This window comes from Berghia stephanieae, chromosome 11 (assembly GCF_034508935.2).
Source record: "Berghia stephanieae isolate SIO BIC M18660-M18661 chromosome 11, UCSD_Bste_1.3, whole genome shotgun sequence".
Taxonomy (NCBI): Eukaryota; Metazoa; Mollusca; class Gastropoda; order Nudibranchia; family Aeolidiidae; genus Berghia; species Berghia stephanieae.
The window spans coordinates 2,154,304-2,164,303 of NC_088370.1; the positions used below are offsets into that span (position 1 = coordinate 2,154,304).

Genomic DNA, 10,000 nt, shown 5'->3' on the forward strand with positions numbered 1-10,000 from the left:
AAAGACGCAAATCAATGGCATTATTATTATTATTACTTTGTTTTTGTTTTGTTTTTAGGGGTTTTACGACGCTTGCAACACATTTAGGTTATATCAACGCCAGTATTATTACTGTAATATCCTGTATAATATTTATTCTGCATTCTTTAAAAACAAAAACAAAAACAAAAACAAAAACAACAAAAACTTGAGCTTTTATAATATAGGGAATGAGATTAGCGGAAGAGTAGCGTCCCTTGATTGGACGTCTACCATAGTCTGTGACGTCACCAACGGAAAAGTTATTAGAGAGAGAACGTCATTTTGGTTGTGCGCATGCGTCTCTCGTCCTCGCTTCCAGTGAAAGCGGCTTGAGACACTTCAAAACCAGATTGACGTTCTCTCTGTAAGGTGACGTCCAATCAAGGGACGCTTCTCTTCCGCTAATCTCATTCTCTATAGTCCCTGACCAACAGCAACCCGTAACATGTAGAACGAAACGTGACGTCTGTTACGCGATAATACAATTTTTTTTTCGACAGAGTAACGCTGTTAACGACCAGGTATTCATTTTATACCTGAGTGCGGTGAGAGAATGTGAGTAAAGAGCCTTTTCCAGGGACTTAACTATGCTCAACCGATTGTGGCTCGAACCCAGTACCTTCCGATCCGAAAGCGAGTGTCTGACCACAAGACCATAAAGCTGCACCAACTACAATCATTCACACAATATAAAAGAGAGATTTGAATATAAAACAGGGTTGCCAATGTCCTGTTTTTTGGCAGAATTTGAAGTCGTCTGGCAGAGAAATATCGGTTTGGCAGTTTGGCAGATTTTATTTTCCGAGGCCTAGGAATGAATGTATAGATCTACTCCGCGTTTTCCATGGCAATTTTTATGTATTAGTGATTTATTTAAATTTGGGAAATGAAAAACAAAAATATGACATAGGCCTTGCGAATTTTTTGTTTAACAAAACTGATGAGTTTTCAAAGAAGGTACAATAAATAGTTAGGTTTGGCAGATTTTTGTGGTATTTGGCAGATTTTTAAAATCCAGTTGACAGAATGCCTGAAATTAATCTGGCAACCCTGATATAAAAGCACCTTGAGAACCTTCAAGAGTTTAAGGTCGGAAAAGATCCTGCAAGTCGTGCTCTGGAAAAAAAAGCACATATTAAGAAATTTGGCCAGAAAACTCGTCCTTCAAATATCGATCAATTTAAATGACCCTCGTCTTAGTAAAAACTTTCAAACCTGGGACTTCGAGAAGTCCCAGGTTTGAAAGTTTTTGCTAAGACGAGGGTCATTTAAATCGATCGATATTTGAAGGACGAGTTTTCTGGCCAAATTTCTTAATTTGTGTTTTTTAAAGAGTACGGCAGTTTAGTAAATCGAAAAGGTTAGAGACTGGCGTGCACTTATTTGCAGGTCCTATAACCCAAGCCCTTATGGGCTCATTGTTGTAATGGAAATCTCAGAATAAGAAAAAAAATGACACAAAATATTGTCCATTACAACAATGTTAAACTAGGCCCAAAAGTGGGTTCGGATGTCAGACCTGCATATATGTAGACGTCGAAATAGACAGATGGAGGGAATTCATCAATAGGATTAGAGAAGCTGCCGAGACGTTCCAGTCGGTTGATTAGGAAGCGAAAGGCAATAAGTCAAGACAGTAAATATTGATCCTAACACTAGACATTACATCTGTCTCTTCTCCTGCAGGGATTATTCTGCTGTTCTCTGGAAAAAAACACGAACAGCACTCGCCGGATACCAGCACGCTGTCGGGAGAAACCAAGAAGCGTGCTAGAATCCGAGCGTGCCGAAATCCGATACTAATGGGAGTTAACGACTTAATATTTTGTTCTAGATAACATTCGGTCACCCAGCTCCAGCGGGCTGTATTGCAGAGCGTGCTGGAATTGGATTCAGTAGTCTGATGTCACGCCGCCCGGCAACGACGGCCTTCTTGGTTCTTAACAAAGAAAATCATTACTTTTTATTCTTCATACTTTTCATATGCCCTGTGATCAGAATGTGTAAAAGTCAAAACATGATCAATTTTTTTTCCCCCTCTAAATACGCTTTTATGCTCGTCGGAGAAATATTTCATACGGGCGTCCGCCATTGTTCCGATTATTTAGAGCCAGTGTTTCTAAGTTACCATGCGTCATTAGGAAGGAAGTGACGTTACGACTGTTGAAGAGTATTCGGCGGGTTAGTATGGAATCCAGCGAATATTGTATTTTCAAAATTTAGCCAGAATTTCCGTCCTTCAAATAGTAGATCATTACGTCAATTTCGTTCCTTCTATAATATATAAAACAAAATTTACGTCACTAACTCAGCTCTTTGTTATTGGTTATAGCCAGCCATTTTTATGTGTAGTTAAATCTCACTAAATTATAACAATCAGACAATAAACGTTTAACTCACTCAACTCTAACACCGACTATATCCGTAGTTTACCCGGGTTAATTTTACACCATGCCTATTTATTACATGTTTATGAGACAAATTATAGCCGTAGTATCAAAGCTAATGTTTTTAATGTTTATATGTGTATAGTAGTTGAATATAACTATCTATGTATTTGCTCATTTTAATACATTTTTTCCGATTTTGAAAAGTAGCAAAAATCTCTAGGATTGAGTGAGTGAAGGTTACTCATTGTTTTGAGCGTTGGTAGGCTACGTTATATCTGGTTGTCGGATGTTATGAGTATTTTAACTAAACTTATAGCATCAATTTATTGGCACGTATTGTCGGCTACAGTAGGCTACCATCTTGATATGTAAACAAGTATGAGCGTTTGCTCGGAAACTAAAAACTTGCACGGATTGGAGCGGATTATTAAACAATGCATAACATTTGGTATAGGGAAGATTGGTGATCGATAAAATCAGAAAGAGGAAGTTACGGTTTCTGGGACATGTGTGGAGAAGAGAAGGAATAGAAAAGTTGGTAACATCTGGGGCTGTTTTCATGAACGAGGACTTGAGACCTTGAGTGGGGCTATGTGGTCTTGTGGTATGACACTTGCTTTCGGATCGGAAGGTCCTGGGTTCGAGCTCGCGCTCGGCGCATAGTTGAGTCCTCGGAAAAGGCTCTTTACTCACATTCTCTCACCGTACTCGGGTGTAAAATGAGTACATGGTCGTTAACAGCGTTGTCTCTGTCCCAAAAATGTGTAATATCGCCTGACAGGCGTCTTGTCTCGCCCTACATGTTATGTGTTGCTGTTGGCCAGGGACCCCTTGTAAAGCGCCTTGAGGACGTTTAGTGGATATTGCGCTATATAAAAGCTCAAGTTTTTTGTTGTTTTTTTTTTTTTTTTTTTTTTTTTTTTTTTTTTTTTAGATTTAGTAATTTACTAGTCTAGTAAATGTCTAGCTAGTCTTAAGCCCAAGCGAAGCAAGTGTCTAAAAAATGGGATTTCATGAACGCTTTCTAGTCTCGGACTAGCTAGTCTCTTGCCTAGAAGTAAGTGGGCGTTGTAAGGACGGTGACCAATTGTGACCCTCCATCTCAAAACGGTATTATGTCGGGATGATTCAGACACCAAAAATTGAATTTAGAGATAGAATGATGAGAAATTGGAACTTAGAAGTTTTTGTAAAGCAAGAAATAGTATTTATACTCCAGCATAACGTACAGAAATGAAACCCAAGTTTGATATTTGTGGCAAAGAATTCAATTTCCCTAACCGAGTGGATCCCGACATAATACCGTTTTGATACGGTGGGTCACAATTTGACTATTTTGTGCTGGTAACATCACCTCTCTACTATACGAAGATAGGAAAGATAGACACATTTCCATACTTACTTACAACGCAAAAGATTTCCAAACTGGAAATTAGTAACACACGTGATATTGACTCGAACCCAGGACCTTCCGATCCGAATGTGAGTGTCATACCACAAGACCACACACATAGCCGCATCGCTTCACGCAGAAAGGGACTTTCGAGATTTTTTTATTCTGACCCCCCTGTCTACCCAGGAGTGAATGGGTAGCTGAGTCTGTTAGATTTGGTGGACAGTACTTTGCGAAAGACTCGCATCCTATCCAAAGGATAGCATGCAATTGCTATTTTGTCCGTTTTACGCTTTAGAAACCGGGATAAACTCCGGCTCCATGGACCGAATGGCTCTGAAGACTACAAAAGAAAGAAAGTAGGAGTGTATCCCGGTTTCTACAGCGTGAAACGGACAATAGCAATTGCTTGTTTGCCACCTTTGGATACGACGCTAGTCTATCGAAAGGTACTTTCCACAAGATCTAACAGACACAGACACCCCGCCACCAAATCACTGCTAGGTGGACATAATATTCAGATAAGAAAAAAATATCGACTTCATTAATTTGGGATCGATCTCAGTCCCTTTATTTCAGCTGCGAGTGCTCTACCAACTGAGCTACGGGAGACTCCTCAATAATGTAGTCCTTCAGAGCTATTAGGCCCATGGAGCCGGAGTTTATCCCGGTTTCTCCAGCGTGAAACGAACAATAACAATTGCTTGTTATCCTTCGGACAGGACGCTAGTCTATCGCAAAGTACTTTCCGACAAATCTAACAGACTCAGCTACCCATTCACTGCTGGGTGGACAGGGGGTGGGGGGGGGGGCTCAGAAAAAAAATCTCGACTTTATTTGGGATCGATCATGGTCCCTTTGCGTAGGAAGCGAGTGCTCTACCAACTGAGCTATCGGGGGACCCCTCAATTAACAATAAATCTAAGTAAATAAGAAAATACTAAAGATAGAGTGAAAATAGAGAGGCTTCGGATGGGGACAATACAGATAATGGACGTTTTGGGTACAAACCCTTCGTCAGCACAACCTATAGGGGCAGCGTGGCTCAGCGGTACGGTCTTTGCTTCGTAGCCGAAAGGTACCGAGTTTGATCACCCGTCGCTGCGTTGTGTGACCTTGAGCAAGTCACTTCGCGCTAGCTCAACTTGCGGCGCTGCACTGCGGCTAACGCCTGGGTTATTCCAGTCTTCCCTTGGAATAGACCCTAGAGACAAATTTCCCCTTTGGGATGAATAAAGAGACTTTAATTTAATTTTTCAAAATGTTATTTAATAACAATACGTTTATTGTTGTGCGGACGAAGGGTTTGTACCCGAAACGTCCATTGTCTGTATTGTTCCCATTCAAAGACTCTCCATTTTAAATCTTTCGTTTGTATTTTCACGGGCTTCAGGTAGCCCCTGACGCTCTCTACTCTACTATATAAAATTCAAATTCAAATACGAAGGTTTATTGTAGGCAAGCGCCAATATGAACCATGCATTTACAAATTATTTCAAATCTATACAGGTAAAAGGAAACTAGCAAAATAATTAAATAGATAAATAAATAAATGAATATGAATATGAAAATAATCAATAAATAGACAGAAAAAATAAATAGAAAAATAAGTGAATAAATAAATAAATAGATAGATTAATAAATAAATAAATAAATAAATAAATAAATAGATAGATAAATAAATAGGTAGATAAATAGATAGATAGATAGATAGATAGATAGATAGATAGATAGATAGATAGATAGATAGATAGATAGATAGATAGATAGATAGATAGATAGATAGATAGATTGATAGATAGATAGATAGATAGATAGATTGATTGATAGATAGATAGATAGATAGACAGACAGACAGACAGACAGATAGATAGATAGATAGATAGGTAGGTAGGTAGGTAGATAAATAGATAGATAGATAGATAGATAGATAGATAGATAGATAGATACATAGATAGATAGATAGGTAGGTAGGTAGATACATAGATAGATAGATAGGTAGGTAGGTAGATAGATAGATAGATAGATAGATAGATAGATAGATAGATAGATAGATAGATAGATAGATAGATAGATTGATAGATAGATAGATAGATAGATAAATAGATAGATAAAAAACCATGACTATAAGAAATGGAAACAATAGACAAACAATGAATTTAACAACTACGAAAAAGAACAAAATACTTAAATACGAAACGTTTTGGACTTTCATCCCTTCTTCAGCCAATTAATAACAAAAGCAATAATTCAATACACGACTTCAAATTCAGACACAGATGACAGAGAAATCATGTACTCGGCACGGGTTTGTTTTCTAGATAGTAATTATCGTGTTTTTATTGCTTTGGTTATCGGCTGAATATGGGTTTTAAACCCCAAACACACTGTGTTTTTAATTTTTTTAATTATTATATTTTGGGGGGAGAAGGTTGTTTTTTTCATGTTTTTTTTTTTTTGTTTTTTTTTTTGTTTTTTTGTGGGTTTTTTTTTTTGTTTTTTTTTTGTTTGTTTGTTTTTGTTTTGTTTTTGTTCTTTGTTGTTTTTTTTTTGTTTTGTTTTTTTTTTTTGGGGGGGGGGGGGGAAATATTTGTGTTTTATATTGTTTGTTTTGTGTGTGTGTGTGTGTGTGTGTTTTGATTTTTGTTATATTTGGTATAATATTTATTTTTGTTAATTTGTTATTTACAGTCCACAACAGTTAAGTAGTCACCTTTGGCTTATTAAAGAAATAGAAAAAAGTAAAAAAAAAAAACAAAAAAAACAAACGAAAATAATATAACCGTTTTACTTACGTGAATCGAGGAATTGGTAACGTCAACAACAATTCAAGTTGACACCAGTTGATAAGGAAAGAAGGGTCGCTTCAAAGGAACAAGATACTTGACAACGAGATAAGTTGGTCTAAGTATTATTATTATTATTATTTTTATTATTATCTTTGTCAATTTTGTTTATATATTATTATATTTGCGTGAGTACCTGTATTAGTACTAGATAGTATGCGCTGCAAGTCTTGTAAACAGTGAAGTTCGATTTCAAATCATCAAGTGTTTCTGGAATCACGTCTATTTATCTCTTTCTGTGTGTGTGTGTGTGTCTGTGTGGTGTGTGTGTGGTGTGTGTGTGTGTGTGTGGTGTGTGTGGTGTGTGTGTGTGTGTGTGTGTGGGTGTGTGTGTGTGTGTGTGTGGTAGTGGAGTGAGGCGACGTGGGTTGAGAGTGCCGTCGTATTTTGTAAAAAAAAAAAAACAAACAAATAAATAAATAAATACGATTTCAAAATTTTTGCCAGAAAACTCGTCCTTCAAATATCGATCGATTATAATGACTCCAATCTTGTCAAAAACTCTCAAACCTGGGACTTTAATGAAGACTTTGCGAAGTCCCAGGTTTGAGAGTGTTTGCCAAGATGGGGGTCATTTTAATCGATCGATATTTGAAGGACGAGTTTTCTGGCCAAATTTTGAATTAAGCGTTTTTTCGGGGAGGTTTTTTTTTTTTGGAGGACGCCAGAATGGAAGAGTGAGTGAGTGAGGGCTGGAAGGACGGACGGACGGACGGACGGAGTGGGTGCGGTCACTGTCACTGTCACCGACACTTCCACCACCAGGTGCGGATAGGGCAACGGGGAAAGAGAGGGAGAAGGGGGGAGAGTGGGAGGGGGGGGGGTGGCTGAGACTCTGTAAGTCAGTGAGAGAGTGCGGCTATGTGTTCTAGTAGTATGACACTCGCTTTCGGATCGGAAGGTCCTGGGTTCGAGCCTCGCGCTCGGCGCATAGCTGAGTCCTTGGAAAAGGCTCTTTACTCACATTCTCTCACCGTACTCAGGTGTAAAATGAGTACCTGGCCGTTAACAGCGTTGTCTTTGTGCGAAAAATTGTAATATCGCCTAACAGGCGTCATGTCCCGTCCTACATGTTAAATGTTGCTTTTGACCAGGGACCCCTTGTAAAGCGCTTTGAGCATATTTAGTGGATATTGCGCTATATAAAGCTCATTTTTATGAGAGCAGACTGGTGGATGAATGGATGGATGGGTGGGTGGGTGGAAGGCGTGCTGTGCGTGATGTTGGCCCAAGTGGTCAGAACTAGATAGACAGAGACGAGGAGGAGACGAAGTGGAAGTTTAATCTTTAGACAGAGGTCTGGTAATTAATGACAAATAAATGAATTGATAAAAGTATCCAAAAAAAAACCGAAATAAAAAAGATCGACTTTTATGTAAATATATATATATATATATATATATATATATATATATATTATATATATATATATAATATATATATATATATATATATATATATATATATATAAATAAAATAGAATTAATATATATATATATATATATATCCGGCTTTGTGGTCTAAAGGTATGACACTCGCTTTCGGATCGAAAGGTCTTGGATTCGAGCCTCGTTCGGGGCTTCTTTTTTTTTTGATCTTTTTTTTATATAGCGCAATATCCACTAAATGTGCTCAAAGCGCTTTACAAGGGGTCTCTGGCCAGCAGCAACATTTAACATTTAGGACGGGACATGAAGCCTGTTAGACGATGATAAAATATTTTCGGACCGAGACAACGCTGTTAACGGCCAGGTACTCGTTTTACACCTAAGTACGGTGAGAGAATGCGAGTAAAGAGCCTTCTCCAAGGACTCAACTATGCGCCGAGCGAGGCTCGAACCCACGACCTTCCGATCCGAAAGCGAGTGTCATACCACAAGACCTCATAGCAGCACGTAGTTGAGTCCTTGGAAAAAGCTCTTTACTCACATTCTCTCACCGTACTCGGGTGTAAAATTAGTACGAGTACCTAGTCGTGAGCAGCGTTGTCTTTGTATTGTCGGGGAAAAAATTGAAATATCGCCTAACAGGAGTCATGTCTCTTTCTACATGTTATGTGTTGCTGTTTTCCAGGGACCCTTTGTGAATCGCTATGAGCACATTTAGTGGATATTGTCCCTTTGCGTTTGAAGCGAGTGCTCTACCAACTGAGCTATCGTGACTTCCTTCTATGATTTAAGGGTGATACCATAATTTGTTGAAGTGAAGCTTTGCAAGAAATATATTCTTATTTGTTCTTTACGAGAGAGACAAATTTCAGGCTTTTAAAAATTTTAGCAAAGGGAATCCCTGCAGGCCTTTTTTTTAAAAGGACGCTTCAGCGCTTTACAACAAGAGTGAAGTTGACGTCACTCAGGTCTTTGTTATTGGTTTTTTATTATTTTTTTTTGGTGTTGTTGTTTTTTGTTTTTTTGTTGTTGTTGTTAGTTTTTTTTTTTTTTTTTTTTTTTTTTTTTTTTTTGCCATCCACTACACATCAACACTAATCACCACTACACAACGGAAGCAAGGACAAACACATTTTTTTTCTTCGGACATTATGCCGACGGAGTAATTCTCACTAAACTGTATTAACCAGACTATAAACGTTTAAGGTTACACATAGTTTTGTGTGTTGATCCCTTATTTTTCCGGGTGGCAATGCTGTGGGTTTCTTACCCAAGCGCTTTGCATTCAAAGAGAAATGTGTCCAGTTTCCTTCCATCTCTCTTTGTCATTTCCATTTCTCAGCTCCATATAGGGAATGAGATTAGCGGAAGAGTAGCGTCCCTTAATTGGAAGTCACGATCGTAAAAGTTATTAGAGAGAGAACGTCATGTTGGTTGTGCGGCATGAGACACTTCACCGAAAGCGAGGACGAGAGAGACGCATGCGCAAAACCATTTTGACGTCCTCTCTGTAAGGTGACGTCCAATCAAGGGACGCTACTCTTCCACTAATCTCATTCCCTATTATAATACTGAAGACTGGGTTGTTGACACGGAAAGAGGCAACTTGGGATTTACATCGTGGAAGGAGGTCTGAAAGCTGCTGCAAGTCGGTTTGGACGAATTCAATCCCTCGTGGGGGCGGGGACGTAACCTCCTCTAAGCTTGGTGAGAAGTTGCCAGGCTTTGATACCAGTAAGAGGAGACACTGGGTGACGGCGAATCGGCTTCGGTCGAGGAGCTGCCTCACGGCCAGTGCTCTTCATCGGTGGGGTCTTTCTACCTGTCCAACATGTACCCGCTGTGGGCAAGAACCTGAGACGGCAGAGCATCTTGTCGAACGGTGTGTTGTGACGATGCTACCCGGCGGGTTTGCGACGGTGCACGAATGCGGACCAGACTTTGCTGATTGGGTCGATCGTC

General features: G+C 39.0%; 1 long non-coding RNA gene across 1 annotated transcript in view; it reads right to left on the reverse strand.

Annotated features, from left to right (window-relative positions):
- LOC144956626 (uncharacterized) overlaps positions 1-6,852 on the reverse strand; it is a 71,267-nt gene extending 64,415 nt beyond the window's left edge. Inside the window, exon 1 of the long non-coding RNA XR_013641980.1 lies at positions 6,600-6,852. This is a non-coding gene — a long non-coding RNA (uncharacterized LOC144956626). The remainder of the gene's footprint in view (positions 1-6,599) is intronic.
- Between the last annotated feature and the right edge of the window lie 3,148 nt (positions 6,853-10,000).